Below are 14,480 nucleotides of genomic sequence, written 5' to 3' on the forward strand. Positions count from 1 at the left end.
TCAAATTTGAATTCTGATATATATGATATTTTTAAACAAGTAAAAGTTAATATTCCTTTATTAGATGCAATAAAGCAGGTACCATCATATGCCAAATTTTTGAAAGACTTGTGCACCATGAAAAGAAAATTGAATGTAAAAAAGAAAGCATTGTTAGCCGAACAAGTAAGTGCAATTATTCAAAATAATAATAATTTGAAATACAAAGACCCTGGTTGTCCTATTATTTCATGTATTATTGGAGAACGAAAGATTAAAAAAGCTTTGCTTGATCTTGGAGCTAGTGTGAATTTACTTCCATATTCAGTTTATCAAGAACTCAATCTAGGTGAGTTAAAACCTACTTCGGTAACACTTTTACTTGCCGATAGAGCTATTAAAGTGCCAAGAGGTATGGTAGAAGACGTGTTGGTCCAAGTTGATAACTTTGTATATCCTGTCGATTTCATAGTTTTAAATACACAACCTATCGAAGCTTGTAATGCAATTCCTGTAATTTTGGGTCGTCCATTTTATAGCAACTTCTAATGCTCTTATAAATTGCAGGAATGGAATAATGAAGTTGTCATTTGGTAACATGACCTTGGAGCTTAATGTTTTTAATCTTTGTAAGCAACAACATGACAAAGGAGATGAAAGTGAAGATGAAAATCTTATTGAAACTCTTGTGGAAGAAAACATTCAAGAAGGGAGTACTCGTGACCAATTAGATATTTTTTCAATTGATACTGTTAAAAAAAATATTGAAATTGATCTTGATGATTTTATCAGGTATCACTCGTTACCAGGATCAGAGAAAAAAATTGAGGCAAAATATGAGAACGAAGATGAACTACCCATATTGGAGTTAAAACCTTTGCCAGAAGAATTGAAGTATGCATTTCTTGGAGAAGATGAAACATATCCGATGGTAATTTCTTCCAAACTAGCAAGTGATCAAGAAGGTAAATTAGTTGATATGCTTCAACTTGATGAGATTGAACTAGATCCTTCTCTTTCCTATGTTGAACAACATGCTTGCATTATGGAACGCAAGGAAAAGATATTGCGTAACAAATCGATTCCACTATTTCGAGTACAATGGATACGACATGGTGTGTGGAGCAGTCAACGTGGGAATTGGAAAACAAAATGCGAGAATCATATCCGCACTTGTTTGATTCTATTCCACCTGTTCCATTGCATTCAATGTATAGTGATCTATTTATTGATTTTAGTTTTGATTCTATTCCACCTTATACATATTAATTTTCGCATCTGTTAGCGCCTCAGCGCTGCAGCGCCAGAATTTTCGTAGCTCTAGCACCTATGCGCCACTATTCTAGCGCCGCAGCGCGTGAATAGTAACCCGATGAACAATAACTTTTTTTTTCAAATTTTTTTTTTTAGAATTCAGGCATTACAATTTCCTGTGTTTTGCTAGGTTTTTAATAAACATCCCAGCAAAATTAACTGCTCCCAGAAAACTTTGAAGTTGTTTCTTTTGTTTTAGCTCGTTTGAAAATTTTTGCTCCTTTTCTACTATATGATCCTATACATCCTGCAAAATCATACCAGACTCATCGATTTTTATTCCGAGAAATTCAATCTTTCTTGTGACAATGACTGCTTTCTTTTCCGATAGAACCAGTCCTTTCTTTTCACAAGCATCAGAGAAAATCTCTAAATGCTTAATATATTCTTCCATATTTTTTGGATGCGATTAAAACATCTCAATATAGACAAACATAAATTTGAAATAATCTTTGAATAGATTATCCGTTTTCCTCTAAATTATCTGGGGTGAATTAGCTAATCTCATCGGTAATACCTCCCAGATATAGTGTCCTTGTGGTATGGAGAAAGCCGTGAATTTCTTGCTTTCTTCCTACATCCGAATCCGATAAAAACCAGACTTACAATCAAATTTAGAAAATATCTTCGCATTGCATATTTAACTAATTAGTTGTTCTCTACTAGGTATAAAATACCCATCAAACTCCAAAATCTTATTAATTTCTTGGTAATTAATAACTAATTTGGGTTCGTTTCTTTTTATTTCACCATGATTTCTTACAAGAAATCCTGGGATGCTGTATGGTGAAATTATTGCTTTGATTAGACCAAGGTCTTGATTATAATCTGCATATCCCTTTGATCTATCATATTCATTGGGATAGGCTTGCATCGGAAAAATTCACAGTCTTTTCCCTCCTTAATTTTAAGGTAGGCTTTGAGTTGATTTTTATCCTACCATGCCAAGGGATCTTCATAGTAATTTTCTTCGATCTTTTTCTTGATATCTTCCAATGATACCCTTGATTCATACTCTACCTCATTCTAATGTAGAGCTATCTTGAGGCATTCTATTTCTTCTGGTTGGAGCTGCTTATCTGCTCTTAATTGGAGCATTATTTCTCCAAACAGTCTAGAATCCTTTATTTTTGGGTTCAGAAGCTTTCCTTCATCACCACGCTTGCTGCGAAACTAAATTGAAAATTTTCTGTAAAATGCCTCTCTTAGTCTCTGTACTATGATTTTGTGATCACAAGATGTTGTGAACACTAATCGTCTAGTTTAATTTTCTTGCGTATAGGACTTAAACATTTGTAGGAAATTATTTCCGAACAAAATGTCAGCTCTTGTATCATGAAAATAAATTGATGGTGTTTTTACCTTATACCAAGGTGTTTGTCCTGCACCTCCAATCACCATTTCTGTCATTTTAATCCCCTTACATAATATTAAAATTCTTTTAAAGAAATCTCTCCCAGCAATTTTAGGTAGATCTTCTTCCAAATTATTTGGAAAAATTCCTCTTTTTGCTGTACAGATTCCAGCGCCTGAATCAATATAAGCAGCAAAATATTCTGCCTTATATTGTTCGTATAACATTCCTATTGGAATGTATATCGAGAATGTTCTTGTGGTCATTGAATTTTCCTCATTTTATCCTCAGCCATAAATTTCATTCCAAATTCTAGACGTTTCCAAGGTTTATGTTCCTCAAAAACTCTAGCCCAAGAACCAATCGATCTGGTTCTTTTTTTGGAATTCCTTTTATATGAACTTCCAATTCTCCGATATTGATCATTCTTTGGTAAGTTCCTATCATAGGTTGTTCTAAATAGTATATGACATTACAAGGAAATTGATTCCTTTGTTTCGTAATATCAAATACTATTTCTATTTCCTTCCACCCTTCTGGACCTCTAAGATTTCCTATTGTTGAAAAAGATTTTTAGTGTCTGTCGAGTTTCTTGGACAGGTGTTTTTCCCCACCTGTAGCTCGTAATTCTATCTCCTTGAAAAGATAGTCTTCTTGATTCCAATCTAATATTTTGATTCCTCTGTAGAATCGGTTTGTCTTGTATTTGGATATCTGTTTCCTGTCTTAAAGGAAACTCAACTCTTTCTGGATAAATTACCTGAGCTACTTTTCCAAATATCTCAGGTATTTCATAAACTCATTTCTAATAAACAATTCTGAATGATGTGTATTAGATAGAGCATATGAAATTTGATATGTAATAGAATATGATCTATTACCCTCTTTCATCAGCCTTTTTTCTTTGAATTTCTAAGTCAACATCAAAGCTCGACAGAAATCTCGATCTGCCAGGTTGTAGGAAATTCTTGGATAAATTACTCCTACAATTTTTCCTGCACAAAGATTTCCCTTAGATTGTTCCAAGTACTGAATCTTGAAGGTTACCCATTCGTTTATCGCATATAGCGATATCAATGGGTGAATATATTCCTTCTTTAAAAGTAGCTTTTATCATAATATGGATTGCTCCAATATGAATCCAGGATATGGTTCATGCTACTTCTATCTCGAGTTTTTGTAATTCCTCCTTAATTTCTTCGGAAGGAATTAGTTGCATCTCCATTCTATTCCCTATAAGTCTTATCAGAATTGTCATTTCCTTTCTGGAAATTTTATAGATTAGATGATGCTTTATATTTCTTAGGCCAAGACTTCCTAAGAATTTTTCTACCTGTCCTACAGAGAATCCCTGATATCTTTGAAGACTAGGATTTTCGCTCATGATCTTTTGGATCATGTTATGGGATATTATTGTCTGGCTAAAGAAACCAGACAAATCTTCATGTGTTTCGTGTCGAAACATCTCGTCTTCAGTCAGATTCTGATTCAGTTCCATCAGATTCTTCTTAACTTAAAACTTCTTCTTCTTCATATATACTTTTGTCTGAGGCTATATCCTCAAATTGGTATACTTGAATAAGATCCTTATAATAAACTGCTTTTCAATATCCAGGGTTCGGTCGAAGCGTTTAATATCTCTTTTTTCATTTTATGGACTGTTGGTTGAGATATGACCTCTTGCACCACATGTCCAGCAATTACAATGTTTAAAATTTTCATTAGCTCGAGTATGAGCTCTTCTGAAATTTTTCTTTGTAGGTGTTCTTGCTGTGCTTCGAGATGTACTCAATTCTTGAGATGATATCCTAATTCTTGATGGTCAACTTCTTTGCGCAGATTTATAAGATCGTGAATTTTACCTGGACCAAAATGTTCTTGGTTTCCAAGAACTTCTTGCATTTATAGCATAAGGATGAGTTCTAAAACTTTTCCTCTTCTGTTTTTGTGGTTTACTTCCATTAATTGTTGGAAGATAATTTTCTTTAATACACAAAGTAGTACGTTTGCTAATACCCCTTAATCGTATGTAATACTTTTGTAATGATGCCAGATGACATCATTCTGCCAATTTTCCTTGAAAAAAGAGGCTCTTCGTGCCAATGTATTTGGATTTCCACGGACATATTACCTTATTAGCATTTCTCTCCATGGACTTGGCATTTTGGCGAAGAAAAGTTGCATTGCTATATCTTCTTCGACTCCTGAATTCCATTTATATTTAGTGAATAACATAATATATTCATCCACTAAACATATATCATGTAATTCAAGACTATATAGAGCTTGAGTATATTTTTTTTTACTCTATATATTGACTGTTAAAATAATCTACCCTTATAAATTGTGATTTAAAAAGGGTAGTCATTCTTTCGGCTACCTCGTTAAGAGATTCTCCGGCTAAGACTGATTCTTTGGTTTTTACTGAAATCATGTCCCAAGCAATTTTAACTGATCCCATGAGACTCATTTCTAGAAGTTTAATGAATCTTTCTCTATTGAGATCGAGTTTTCCTAATGCGATTCTCATAAAAGATGTCCAATCATCTATGAGATCTTCTCTGTTTTTGAAATATAATACATCTAGGTTAAGCATAACCCCATAAGGATGTATAGGTTCTAAAACAGATTTCCCATAGGGTGTTTGGTGCAATGGAATTTGATTCTTCGTTGACCTTGTTCCTGCTGGGTGTGATTTCTCCACCAGTGTAAAAGTCTGGTTGGGATTCTCTCATATTTATATTCTGAGATCTCACACTTTCTCTTGATGGTTCCTGCGAAGATGACCAGGATATGGTGGGTTGTTCTGAAACGTCCACTACACGTTTTTCTTAAAAAGTGTTTGAAAATTTTTTTTTCCTAAATAATCGGTCGAAAATAACTACACACACACACACATACATATATATATATATATATATATATATACTTTATTAAAATAACCTTGCACCATTTAAAAATTAAACCACCAACTATATTTGAAAATTCAAAGGAAAGAATTCAAAACATGAAATCGTCAATCGTATACCAAACCTAAAGTTAGCAATATTTCAAAATCAAACTAACTCTTAACATCCTCTCAAAACCACTCAAAATTATCATAAAAGTCATAAAAATCTTTCACATAAACTTAAACGTAAATGTGGAAAACTAGCGCTGGTCCTCGGGTTTTGCGAACCTTCAGTCAGTAAGATCAACCATTAAGTTCCTCAACAACATCAACATCATGCTCACCTGCATCGATCACACCTAGTGAGTTTATTGACTAAGTAAACCATAACCATAATAACAAGTAATACATATACATTCACAAGCAACAATGAAAATACTTTTACTTAAAATAACATTTCATGAACATGCATACACTTAAACTTTTTTCCTTTCATCAAAAACATTTTCATTTTTATCATATACGTATACGTTTTCCTTTTCGCTGAATTCAAATCGTTAATTGTGACTTTCGTATTAGCTGAAGGTCGATGGATCCATCTACGTGTAACCACAGTACTGGGCGGCGGGAACATCAGCGACACTCTCACCCATCAACTGAGCCTTGGTCTTACATATCATCATAATCATCGTATCATCGTATTAGTCACAATCACTTCACCTCCTTCAACTTTTCGTATTTTCATCACTTAAAAAAATTAAAGCATGCATAAATCATTTTTCTTTTAAACCAATCATGAAACATATCTTTTAGCATTAACGTTTCATCATAAAATTCCATAAACATTTAAAATAACCATATTAACATATTTTACAGCATTCAAGGTACTGCCATGACATTTTCTGTTTTTCAGGTGCAAAATGATCGTTTTACCCCTAGACATAAAATTTCTCGATTTTGACTTATTCTTACTTTCGTTGACTCTAGATCATCCCAAATAATTATTTAAGCTTAAATTAAATTTCTTATATTTTTATTTAGCTTAAATTCATAGCTTTCGATTTTATTTCATAATTATAAATTCGTAGAGCGTTTAAATTTCGAATTAATTCAAACTTTATTATTAAATTCTTAAATTTTAAACATAGACTTTTTATCGCCTAAAATACCGTTGTGAGTCATGAGCCACCCCCGTGGACCCACGGTTCAAGCCCTAAACTTTTAAACCTAATATTCGACCCTAACTAGCTACCCTCGAGCCATCTTGTGAATTCTTCGAGCCGAGCCCGAGCCACCCCGAGCCTGCCTTGCCCAGCTCATCTAGGAACCCTCTTGGACCCACATGACTCGCCCTAGCCCATGCTGCAACTCCCTACTCGTAGCAAAAGCCACGCGACCTAGTTAAAGACCCTAGGACTCTTCGAACTTGGCTAGGACTCCTGCCCTCGAGCCACCACGGAGCCCTCACCTTCTGGACCCTCTCAGGACACTGACAGACCTAGCCTGGACCCCTGGCCAAGCCGCGATCCACCCTGCACTCGCTGTTTTTCTCGGTTGGCTTGGGAAGAGTCCTAGCTTGCTTGGACTCTTTCCTAGCCGTCGTTTCCTCACACCCAACCACATCTAGCCCCAGCCCTGGTCATGACCTGGCTGAGCCATGCGATGGCTAACCCCTTAACTGACCCTTGCGAACCATACAAGCAATAATTTTGTTCCAGCCTTCCCTTAAACGTGTGCAGCCTTCGGTTTGGCACCTAGGGACCCTATTTGTGCCGGAAAAACATTCCTCCATGTTACCCTACTATGGCAGCCCCTTTATGCATTATTAGGAAGAGTTTTAAATCCACAAAACACAAGTTATATGCACATATGCCCATAAAAAAGAAAATAAATCTTGTGCAACATATTTTACAAGAAAGGTTAATCAATTATACATAATATGGTGTGAAAGATGTTTAAAAGAAAGTTATGACGTGCTTTTGCGTAATTTACGCATGAAAACGTGTTAGCAATGCGAAGAACTGTAACGTAGAACTTAGGCTGAATTCTTCCTCCAAAAATCGGGCTTCCCTTGAATAATTTCTCGTGTATGCGTGTGTTTGAGGAGAGGGGAGAGTCCTTGTTGTTTAGGGGATGGGGGCGTCAGTAATGGGGTTTAATGGGGAGGGTTTAAGCTTATTCAATTGATTTCAAACTCTTAGTATAAGCCTAGGCTTATTAGCATGGTACAATAGGCCCAACAAGCCTATTAGTGCATATTTAAAATATTTCATTAATGAAAGTTCGTGAAAATATTAGCCGAGTTCTCGAAAAATTCATATTTTAGTCGAAAATCGAATATCGTTAAAAATTACGACTCAGCGTATAAAATCACCTCAAAAAACCTTATTTTCAAAAATATGAAGTAGCATCAACCTTATTTTAAATAATTAAAAATATTTTCCCTTTTTCAGACATCGATCTTCGTTCCTCGATCGCATCTCGAATATCTTTTAAAATATAGTTTACATGCATTCGCGTAGAAAGTACATTTTATACATGCAACCATGCACATCGTGTTCAATTTATGCAATTAAAACTATTTAATTAGCCATTTTCTATTTTCCTTAAATTTGCATGTAGTTGGATTATGTCATCTTAATTTTTTGGACCTTACATGTTCACCCCGAGTTGTGTTCATCTTTAGATCTACAACATTGAGATTTGCAAAAGATTCTGCAAGGTCTTGGAAATCCTCTAGACCAATCCTTTCTAAAGTTGTCATAAGATTAATTTCTTTTCTCAGACTATTTTAATTAGATTGATCATTTTTTCTTCTTCAGTTAAAGATTTTGACATCAATTTGGCCTTCTCTCTTTAAAGTAATAAGGGCTCAGAACCAAATGATGGTGGTAACCTTCCTTCTGAAGTCCTCTTACTAGAACTTGGTTGTTGTTCTTGGTTTTGAAGCCTTGTTTGAATATCCTTTAATATTCCAAGAATTTCTTCTTGGTTTTCAAGGATTTTCTCCACATTTTGTGATACATAATACAGCATATTGCCATAAATCTGTACTTTGCTTTGAATTTTTCTAAGATCTCCGGAAAATTTAGAGGAATCTGGTACTATTTTTAGGAACATGTTATTTTGAATCATAAGTTTACCTTAGGACTCTGATATTCCCCTGTTTTCTTGATATCTAACCTTGGTTAGATTTTCCTGCTTCGAATATTCCAAAGATTTGGAATATATCCTGTAAATAATTAATCTCGAACCTAGGTTCGGATTCATGTTATTTGAATAAATTATCCTCCTCAAACATTTAATTACCTAATAATAATAAATCTGTATGTTAGAAATAATTTTACGTTGGCTCTAATACCATTTTCTCCGAGGAAAATCAATCATTATACATATAAGGGTGTTTTTGTTAATTTTATCTTTTCAGGGAGTTTGGGCAAAGTTTTTTAGGTGTAAGAAGTTAGGATAAATGGAAGTTTGGGTTTGGGGATTTATCACCAATTTTCCCCAAATTTAATTACCTAATAATAATAAATTTGTACGTTTGACATAATTTTACCTCGGCTCTGATACCATTTAAGTTCAGTACCCCAACTCAGAGTTACGACTTTCAGATAATTATATGAGGGATCCGAGGATCAATCACAGGGTAACACATTTAAGGGTACCTATCAACTTGCTAACCTGAAACTCTTTAACAGAGCCTAGGTTGTCCCCTACGGAGAGTCGCGCTTCGTGTCAGATCACATGATAAAGGCTCGGGGCCCTTTTTAAGCTCTGATACCATTTTCTCCTAGGAAAATCAATCATTATACATATAAGGGATTTTTTGTTAATTTTATCTTTTTAGGGAGTTTGGGCAAAGCTTTTTAAGTGTAGGGAGTTAGGATAAATGGAAGTTTGGGTTTGGGGATTTATCACCAATTTTCCCATTTTTTTACCATGCATACCTAGCATGAATACATTCAATATTTGGATATAATCGAAAAAGACGACCGAAAAAAAATCTGTTTGTGTTAAAAATAAAAATTTACAGTAAAAATTAAAAATCTCAAACTCTCAAAATATATTAAACTACACACTTTATAAAATTTTGTCTACTCAATTATATCTTTCTTCACAAATTGAGATACCTATTTATAGAATTTCTTTGGAAATAATCCAAAAATAAATATATCCTTACATATATCTTCACACACTAATTTTCAATATTTTCAACTCTTATTTTCAACATTCAATTTCTTATTTTCAACACTCCCCTTCTGATGATGATCATGATACAATGATTGTCTTCATTACGTGTTTTTATACTGCCTCGTTAAAAACCTTACTAGGAAAAACCCATTGGGATAAAAACCATAGTAAGGGAAAAAGAGTGCAGTCACGAAAACTCCCCACATGTTAACATGAACGATTATTCACAAACTTCGTAGATTACGCATCCCAATATTATAATATGCTTTCTCAATATTGTCGTGGGAAGTGCCTTTTTGAAGAGATCTGATAAGTTTTCACTTGAATGAATGTGACGAATATCAATATCTTTATTCTTCTCAAGCTCTTGGGTGAATGCGAAGAAATTAGGGGGAATATGTTTAGTTCTGTCGCTTTTTATGTATCTTTCTTTCATTTGAGTAACACATGCAACATTATCTTCATATAGTATCACATGCTTCTTGTCGAATGATAATCCGCATGAGATTTGGATATGTTCGGTCATTGATTTTAGCCACACACATTCACAGCTTGCTTCATGTAGTGCAATAATCTCGACGTGATTTGACGAAGTTGTTGCGAGTGTTTGTTTCTGTGAACGCCAAGAAATTGCAGTGCCTCCACGAGTAAATACATATCCAGTTTGGGAACTTTCCTTGTGTAGATCAGATAAATACCCAGCATCAGCATAACCAATTATGCTTTGATTTGTATCTTTTGAATACAAAAGTCCCAAATCTGTCGTTCCTCATAGATAAAGAAATATATGTTTGATTCCGTTCCAGTGTCTCTTTGTTTGATATGAGCTAAATCTTGCCAATAAATTTATAGCAAAAGATATATTAGGTCTTGTACAATTTGCAATATACGTAAGGGCACCAATAACACTTAGATATGGTACTTCTGGACAAAGAATAACTTCATCATCTTTACATGAACGGAATGGATCTTTTTCTATGTTTAATAATCTAAAAACCATTGGAGTACTTAAAGGATTTGATTTATCCATATTAAAACGTTTAAGGAGCTTTTCTGTATAATTTGTCTGATGAACAAATATTCAACATTCTTTTTGTTCAATTTACAAACCCAGACAATACTTTGTTTTCACAAGGTCCTTCATTTCAAAGTCTTTCTTCAAGCAACACAACTTCTTGAATTTTCTTATTCCTTCCAATGATGTTTAAATCATCAATATATAAAACAGTAATTATGTAAGGTCTAGGAAATTAAATTTACGTAACCTGAATGCATGCAATCTAGAATTTAATTTAAATGGTGTGTTTATTTATTTGTATGCATTCAATGCATAATTATTGCATGATAAGATTTATTTAACAATTATTTCAAGAGTTCATGCATTATGGTTTCTAAATGCATTTCGTACTCTTTCGAGAAACGGAGACCGGGGAATTTTCAGGAAAATTATTTTTATTACGTGTTTAATTTTTAATTATTAATATAAGGTGTTTTAAGTGTAATTTCAAGAAATGGGCTGTGTTGGGTATTTTTACCCGCCAAAGCATATTTTTTTAATCGGTCCGCGAATTTTATCGAAACGGAGGACTTTTTGAAGGTTCAGTCATTATTTTCAAAAACTTACCTAAACAAAATATTTTTCGGGAGTGTGTTTGAGCTTGATGGGCCTATTTTTAAGCTTAGTGGGCTCAAGAACCATTTTAAACTTTTTAAAATACAATTAAGGGCCCATAAGTGATTGTCATTCTATTTAATTAAGCCTTAAACTACCCTAAGCCTAATTCCCTCATATCAGCCGCCCACCTCACACTCCAACAGGTTTTCTAACTCGAGATAGCTGTCTGCATATGTTTCAATACATCCATGATATGAGAAAATCTATCAGCTTTGTCATTTTGTATCGTCGTAAGTCTATCCTCCAAACTTATCAGATGGACTTTATACATATCAGCAACAGATGTATGATCCCTTTGCATAGATCTATGCCCCATGGCTGGGAAAACCGTCAATCCTCAGTCTGTATACCCACTTCATCCTCTAGGTCTACCAATGGATTTGATTGCACACTACTTTGATACCTTGACTAATCAACTCCGTAATATGATTGACTACCACATTAGGATTAGAATGAACAAAATCGCTAGTCATATATTGCACTGACAACAGCTGCTCAGTGGTGGGAATAAGCATCCTCAAAATATCCTATATTAATTATTAACATTAGATAATATAATAAAAATTAGTTAACCAAAAATATATTAGATAATACAAAAGTAAATAAAGTGAATTTTTCGTATTTACCTTAGTATATACGTTTTTAAATGCTTTATCCATATCATCCATGGAATGAGAGTGATTATTACTCCATTTCCTAGTCAACCAATGACACATTTGTGATATCGATACATTGGGATCTTCTCTACGTCTAGCAAACATTTCAGCAATTGCTGGAAAATATTCATACGACAAAATTTAACACAAAAAAGTTAAACACATATACTAGTATGATATAAAATAATAACTTTTAGGATCGGTTAATAATAATGATGTGTTTAGAAGGGGGTTGAATAAATACTTCGGTTATTGTAATTTTTTTGGATATGAATCAGTTCTTTAAGGAATTGATTCAGAAATCTTGTGTGTCGATATCAATAAGTTAACTAATAATTGTAGTGCGAAAATAAACTGAAATATAGGTTGAATATGTTTGAATAAGGTATTGAAAACAGAACGAATAGAATGATGAACACAAAGAATTTTATGGATGTTCGGAATCTTCAACTACTTTTAGTCACCTTTTCTATCTCAAGGAAATGATTCACTAAAAGACTTTGATTGATTACAAAGATTTGTAATAACACACTTTATGAAAAGGCCCGTATTTCATATTCATATTTTAGCGGAATTATTAAAAATTTTCTAAATAAATAATTATCTCGTCTCATTTATAAAACGAACATGTAAATAATTTTAAATTCATACTAACAGTGGAAGCAAGTATTGTTTTTAAACAACAACTTAAAAATATATCCAACGTATTAAAACTGAGTTTGAACATAAGAAAATGCATAAACTAAAACATGAGGTCCTCGGGTTCCTACTACCGCTGCCTCAAGCCAACTCACTGGTCTCCGTCCTCGGCCTCGGCCTCGGCCTCGGCCTCATCAGTAGCTACAACAATCAAGTCTAGTGAGTCTAAAGACTCAACATTTATATATCGTGAATAACAAATAAATATATCATAAAATCGCATGCAACGTAAAAATATGGTATCGTAAAACGTACAGTGAAAGTCGTATCATGGATAATTATAACTACGTGCATATATGAAAATCATATGTAAAAGCTTTGCTCGTTAGAGCTCTGTCGTATCATATCATAATTTTCTGGTAGAGATAATAATTCTAAGCAAGTGGCCCATAACATAACGTGAGCGCCTGATCAGACTAAACCACAGTATACTGGGCGGTAGAGATCACCACAGCCCTTGGACTGGATATCCGTACCCATACGTAATCGTAAACCGATCGTAAGTCACCGGGTGGAGAGGTCCTCGATTGCGCATACTGACTTCCAAACCCATAACATAAGTTGGCCACAAGACATATAGCATATATCTCAAAAATAAACATTTTATATTTTTATGCACGTAATATAATTATAACTTTATTTTTACCGGATGTGTTGGATCGCTCCCAGGCTTGCTGCAACCTAATTCTAATATTTGACACATGCAAATAATCTTATCTTGACCAAAACTTGACAATCGAATCAAAACGAGACGATTCGGACCAACAACTTGATTTTTAAACATGGCTTCGTACCAAACCGAATCAACATTAAACCGACATTTAACCATGATTAAAAATACCCATAACATACTGAAAAATACTCATGAGGACTGGAAAACACGAAAATTGGTGAATGGAGGCCAAAATCATGAAACACTCTTTCGAAAGTCACTTTGGCACATTGCACCGTAAATTCTCGTACGACCTCTAAACTCAACCAAATCACAAACGGCCAAAAACATGACTTTCCTAACTCATTGAGGTATTTTCCAGTCCAAGGCCATGGGCTAAAAGCCAACAAAGAACTCAAACCACCTCCTGAACCGCAACTCAAAGTTGCTGTCAAGAACAGAAATTACAGCAGCGGCTGTGTTGCTTATTTAGGATGAAACTCTGAAAGAAATGGTCATTTTCTTGAACCATTGACCAGAGACTCTTACCGACATCCTAAGGCATGGCTTGGACCATGGCTAAGGGCTAAAAGCCAACCACAACCCAAGAAAATACCTAGGACAATCACAGCTCCAACCCGAGAACCCAAAATTCTGTACTGTGATGTTTTGCACTAACTTGCTGTCTTGTATCATTCCAGTGGTCCTATAATCGACCATGGCTCAATCTAGACATGCTGAAGTGTCGTATGAACCATGGCTATAGGCTAGAAGCCAGCCACAACCACACAAACACTAAAAACTCGAAACTCACTCACACAGAAAAATGAATATCCCAAATGCACTTGTGTTGTTGTTGTGAAATTCTGATGGATCCGTGAACCAAGCTTGGAAAGGACACCTTGGTCACGTCCTAGACATGTTAAGGGAGGATTCTCACCATAGCTACAGTCCTTAAAACAGCCATGATCCGAATACCCCCTTAAACAACCAAGAACAAAAAAAATGTGGTTCAATTCTGCACCCTTGGAAAAAAAGTTGCTGTCATTTCATTAATTGTGAGTGTA

The sequence above is a fragment of the Primulina huaijiensis genome, chromosome 4, assembly GCF_012295235.1.
Source record: "Primulina huaijiensis isolate GDHJ02 chromosome 4, ASM1229523v2, whole genome shotgun sequence".
Taxonomy (NCBI): Eukaryota; Viridiplantae; Streptophyta; class Magnoliopsida; order Lamiales; family Gesneriaceae; genus Primulina; species Primulina huaijiensis.